Source organism: Platichthys flesus, chromosome 20, assembly GCF_949316205.1.
Source record: "Platichthys flesus chromosome 20, fPlaFle2.1, whole genome shotgun sequence".
NCBI classification, from domain to species: domain Eukaryota; kingdom Metazoa; phylum Chordata; class Actinopteri; order Pleuronectiformes; family Pleuronectidae; genus Platichthys; species Platichthys flesus.
Genome location: NC_084964.1, coordinates 1,899,643 through 1,905,642, shown reverse-complemented (window position 1 = coordinate 1,905,642; position 6,000 = coordinate 1,899,643). Strand labels below are relative to the sequence as shown.

The following is a 6,000-nucleotide window of genomic DNA, read 5'->3' as shown; positions in this document are numbered from 1 at the left end:
CAAGTTCCGTGAACAAAAACACCCTGAACCATGTTGTCCAATTCTTTCGCAAAAAGATCAAACACACGCTTGTCATTGGTTTGGGATTCAATCTCTTGCAGTTTTCCATTCTAGTTAAGCTAGATAATCTAGACAAATTGATGGGTTCAATATATATATAATTTTCTGATCAGCCGTTGATGTTTGCTTGGTGTGTGTGAACACTATGGAATGTATTTTCTCTGAAGTATTCTTTAATAAGGAGTCTTTTAAGCTAAGACTTTCATCTGCATGCTGGTGCTCAATTCCTAACCTTAAAATCTCCGTAGCCCAACATGGGGCTCGAACCCACGACCCTGAGATTAAGAGTGTCATGCTCTACCGAACTGAGCTGGCTCTTCTTCCAAATAGCTTCCCATCATAATAGAAATGTTAGAATGCAAGAAATATGTTTCATGAGAAGTAAAACCCTTTACCTTTAATGTTTTCAGCACAAGTTCCGTGAACAAAACACCCTGAACCATGTTGTCCAATTCTTTCGCAAGAAGATCAAACACACGCTTGTCATTGGTTAGGGATTCAATCTCTTGCAGTTTTCCATTCTAGTTTAGCTATATAATCTAGACAAATTAATGGGTTTAATATATATAATTTTCTGATCAGACGTTGATGTTTGCTTGGTGTGTGTGAACTCTATGGAATGTATTTGCTCTGAAGTATCCTTTAATAAGGAGTCTTTTAAGCTAAGACTTTGATCTGCATGCTGGTGCTCAATTCCGAATCTCAAAAGGTCCATAGCCCAACGTGGGGCTCGAACCCACGACCCTGAGATTAAGAGTCTCATGCTCTACCGAACTGAGCTAGCCGGGCTTCTTCCTTATAACTTCCCATCACCATAGAAATGTTAGAATGCAAGAAATATGTTTCATGAGAAGTAAAACCCTTTACCTTTAATGTTTTCAGCACAAGTTCCGTGAACAAAAACACCCTGAACCATGTTGTCCAATTCTTTCGCAAGAAGATCAAACACACGCTTGTCATTGGTTTGGGATTCAATCTCTTGCAGTTTTCCATTCTAGTTTAGCTTTATAATCTAGACAAATGGATGGGTTTAATATATATATAATATTCTGATCAGCCGTTGATGTTTGCGAACTCTATGGAATGTATTTGCTCTGAAGTATCCTTTAATAAGGAGTCTTTTAAGATAGACTTTGATCTGCATGCTGGTGCTCAATTCCTAACCTTAAAATCTCCATAGCCCAACGTGGGGCTCGAACCCATGACCCTGAGATTAAGAGTGTCATGCTCTACCGAACTGATCTGGCGCTTCTTCCAAATAACTTCCCATCACAATAGAAATGTTAGAATGCAAGAAATATGTTTCATGAGAAGTAATACCCTCTTGTATGAAAACAACCTAGGTCTGAGATAATGATCAGATTACAGAATAAGTTTTACCTTTAATGTTTTCAGCACAAGTTCCGTGAACAAAAACACCCTGAACCATGTTGTCCAATTCTTTCGCAAGAAGACCAAACCAACGCTTGTCATTGGTTAGGGATTCAATCTCTTGCAGTTTTCCATTCTAGTTAAGCTAGATAATCTAGACAAATTGATGGGTTCAGTATATATATAATTTTCTGATCAGACATTGATGTTTGCTTGGTGTGTGTGAACTCTATGGAATGTATTTGCTCTGAAGTATCCTTTAATAAGGAGTCTTTTAAGATAGACTTTGATCTGCATGCTGGTGCTCAATTCCTAACCTTAAAATCTCCATAGGCCAACGTGGGGCTCGAACCCACGACCCTGAGATTAAGAGTGTCATGCTCTACCGAACTGATCTGGCGCTTCTTCCAAATAACTTCCCATCACAATAGAAATGTTAGAATGCAAGAAATATGTTTCATGAGAAGTAAAACCCTCTTGTATGAAAACAGGCGGTTTAGTTCCGTGAACAAAAACCGCCTGGACAATGTTGTCCAATTCTTTCGCAAGAAGATCAAACACACGCTTGTCATTGGTTAGGGATTCAATCTCTTGCAGTTTTCCATTCTAGTTTAGCTTTATAATCTAGACAAATGGATGGGTTTAATATATATATAATATTCTGATCAGCCGTTGATGTTTGCGAACTCTATGGAATGTATTTGCTCTGAAGTATCCTTTAATAAGGAGTCCTTTAAGCTAAGACTTTGATCTGCATGCTGGTGCTCAATTCCGAATCTCAAAAGCTTCATAGCCCAACGTGGTGCTCGAACCCACGACCCTGAGATTAAGAGTCTCATGCTCTACCGAACTGAGCTAGCCGGACATCTTCCTTATAACTTCCCAACACAATAGAAATGTTAGAATGCAAGAAATATGTTTCATGAGAAGTAAAACCCTCTTGTATGAAAACAACCTAGGTCTGAGATAATGATCAGATTGGTTTGGGATTCAATCTCTTGCAGTTTTCCATTCTAGTTTAGCTTTATAATCTAGACAAATTGATGGGTTCAATATATATATAATATTCTGATCAGCCGTTGATGTTTGCGAACTCTATGGAATGTATTTGCTCTGAAGTATCCTTTAATAAGGAGTCCTTTAAGCTAAGACTTTGATCTGCATGCTGGTGCTCAATTCCGAATCTCAAAAGATTCATAGCCCAACGTGGGGCTCGAACCCACAACCCTGAGATTAAGAGTCTCATGCTCTACCGAACTGAGCTAGCCGGACATCTTCCTTATAACTTCCCAACACAATAGAAATGTTAGAATGCAAGAAATATGTTTCATGAGAAGTAAAACCCTCTTGTATGAAAACAACCTAGGTCTGAGATAATGATCAGATTACAGAATACATTTTACCTTTAATGTTTTTGAGCACAAATTCCATGAACAAAAACAACCTGAACCATGTTGTCCAATTATTTCGCAAGAAGATCAAACCAATGCTTGTCATTGGTTAGGGATTCAATCTCTTGCAGTTTTCCATTCTAGTTAAGCTAGATAATCTAGACAAATTGATGGGTTCAATATATATATAATTTTCTGATCAGCCGTTGATGTTTGCTTGGTGTGTGTGAACACTATGGAATGTATTTTCTCTGAAGTATTCTTTAATAAGGAGTCTTTTAAGCTAAGACTTTCATCTGCATGCTGGTGCTCAATTCCTAACCTTAAAATCTCCGTAGCCCAACATGGGGCTCGAACCCACGACCCTGAGATTAAGAGTGTCATGCTCTACCGAACTGAGCTGGCTCTTCTTGCAAATAACTTCCCATCATAATAGAAATGTTAGAATGCAAGAAATATGTTTCATGAGAAGTAAAACCCTCTTGTATGAAAACAGGCGGTTTAGTTCCGTGAACAAAAACCGCCTGGACAATGTTGTCCAATTCTTTCGCAAGAAGATCAAACACACGCTTGTCATTGGTTTGGGATTCAATCTCTTGCAGTTTTCCATTCTAGTTTAGCTTTATAATCTAGACAAATTGATGGGTTTAATATATATATAATATTCTGATCAGCCGTTGATGTTTGCGAACTCTATGGAATGTATTTGCTCTGAAGTATCCTTTAATAAGGAGTCTTTTAAGCTAAGACTTGCATCTGTATGCTGGTGCTCAATTCCTTAACTTAAAATCTCTATAGCCCAACGTGGGGCTTGAACCCACAACCCTGAGATTAAGAGTGTCATGCTCTATCGAACTGAGCTGGCGCTTCTTCCAAATAACTTCCCATCATAATAGAAATGTTAGAATGCAAGAAATATGTTTCATGAGAAGTAAAACCCTCTTGTATGAAAACAACCTAGGTCTGAGATAATGATGAGATTACAGAATAAGTTTTACTTTTAAAGTTTTCAGCACAAGTTCCGTGAACAAAAACACCCTGAACCATGTTGTCCAATTCTTTCGCAAGAAGATCAAACCAACGCTTGTCATTGGTTAGGGATTCAATCTCTTGCAGTCTGTGTGTGAACTCTATGGAATGTATTTGCTCTGAAGTATCCTTTAATAAGGAGTCTTTTAAGATAAGACTTTGATCTGCATGCTGGTGCTCAATTCCGAATCTCAAAAGGTCCATAGCCCAACGTGGGGCTCGAACCCACTACGCTGAGATTAAGAGTCTCATGCTCTACCGAACTGAGCTAGCCGGGCTTCTTCCTTGTAACTTCCCATCACAATAGAAATGTTAGAATGCAAGAAATATGTTTCATGAGAAGTAAAACCCTTTACCTTTAATGTTTTCAGCACAAGTTCCGTGAACAAAAACACCATGAACCATGTTGTCCAATTCTTTCGCAAGAAGATCAAACACACGCTTGTCATTGGTTTGGGATTCAATCTCTTGCAGTTTTCCATTCTAGTTTAGCTATATAATCTAGACAAATTGATGGGTTTAATATATATATAATATTCTGATCAGCCGTTGATGTTTGCGAACTCTATGGAATGTATTTGCTCTGAAGTATCCTTTAATAAGGTGTCTTTTAAGATAGACTTTGATCTGCATGCTGGTGCTCAATTCCTAACCTTAAAATCTCCATAGCCCAACGTGGGGCTCGAACCCATGACCCTGAGATTAAGAGTGTCATGCTCTACCGAACTGATCTGGCGCTTCTTCCAAATAACTTCCCATCACAATAGAAATGTTAGAATGCAAGAAATATGTTTCATGAGAAGTAAAACCCTCTTGTATGAAAACAACCTAGGTCTGAGATAATGATCAGATTACAGAATAAGTTTTACCTTTAATGTTTTCAGCACAAGTTCCGTGAACAAAAACACCCTGAACCATGTTGTCCAATTCTTTCGCAAGAAGACCAAACCAACGCTTGTCATTGGTTAGGGATTCAATCTCTTGCAGTTTTCCATTCTAGTTAAGCTAGATAATCTAGACAAATTGATGGGTTCAGTATATATATAATTTTCTGATCAGACATTGATGTTTGCTTGGTGTGTGTGAACTCTATGGAATGTATTTGCTCTGAAGTATCCTTTAATAAGGAGTCTTTTAAGTTAAGACTTTCATCTGCATGCTGGTTCTCAATTCCTAACCTTAAAATCTCCATAGGCCAACGTGGGGCTCGAACCCACGACCCTGAGATTAAGAGTGTCATGCTCTAACGAACTGATCTGGCGCTTCTTCCAAATAACTTCCCATCACAATAGAAATGTTAGAATGCAAGAAATATGTTTCATGAGAAGTAAAACCCTCTTGTATGAAAACAACCTAGGTCTGAGATAATGATGAGATTACAGAATAAGTTTTACTTTTAAGTTGTCAGCACAAGTTCCGTGAACAAAAACACCCTGAACCATGTTGTCCAATTCTTTCGCAAGAAGATCAAACACACGCTTGTCATTGGTTTGGGATTCAATCTCTTGCAGTTTTCCATTCTAGTTTAGCTTTATAATCTAGACAAATTGATGGGTTTAATATATATATAATATTCTGATCAGCCGTTGATGTTTGCGAACTCTATGGAATGTATTTGCTCTGAAGTATCCTTTAATAAGGAGTCCTTTAAGCTAAGACTTTGATCTGCATGCTGGTGCTCAATTCCGAATCTCAAAAGCTTCATAGGACAACGTGGGGCTCGAACCCACGACCCTGAGATTAAGAGTCTCATGCTCTACCGAACTGAGCTAGCCGGACATCTTCCTTATAACTTCCCAACACAATAGAAATGTTAGAATGCAAGAAATATGTTTCATGAGAAGTAAAACCCTCTTGTATGAAAACAACCTAGGTCTGAGATAATGATCAGATTACAGAATACATTTTACCTTTAATGTTTTTGAGCACAAGTTCCATGAACAAAAACAACCTGAACCATGTTGTCCAATTATTTCGCAAGAAGATCAAACCAATGCTTGTCATTGGTTAGGGATTCAATCTCTTGCAGTTTTCCATTCTAGTTAAGCTAGATAATCTAGACAAATTGATGGGTTCAATATATATATAATTTTCTGATCAGCCGTTGATGTTTGCTTGGTGTGTGTGAACTCTATGGAATGTATTTGCT

General features: G+C 38.0%; 1 non-coding gene across 1 annotated transcript; it reads right to left on the bottom strand.

Annotated features, from left to right (window-relative positions):
• Positions 1-775: 775 nt before the first annotated feature.
• trnak-cuu (transfer RNA lysine (anticodon CUU)) lies at positions 776-849 on the bottom strand. The gene has a single exon. It is a non-coding gene; the product is annotated as a tRNA-Lys (tRNA).
• Positions 850-6,000: the final 5,151 nt, after the last annotated feature.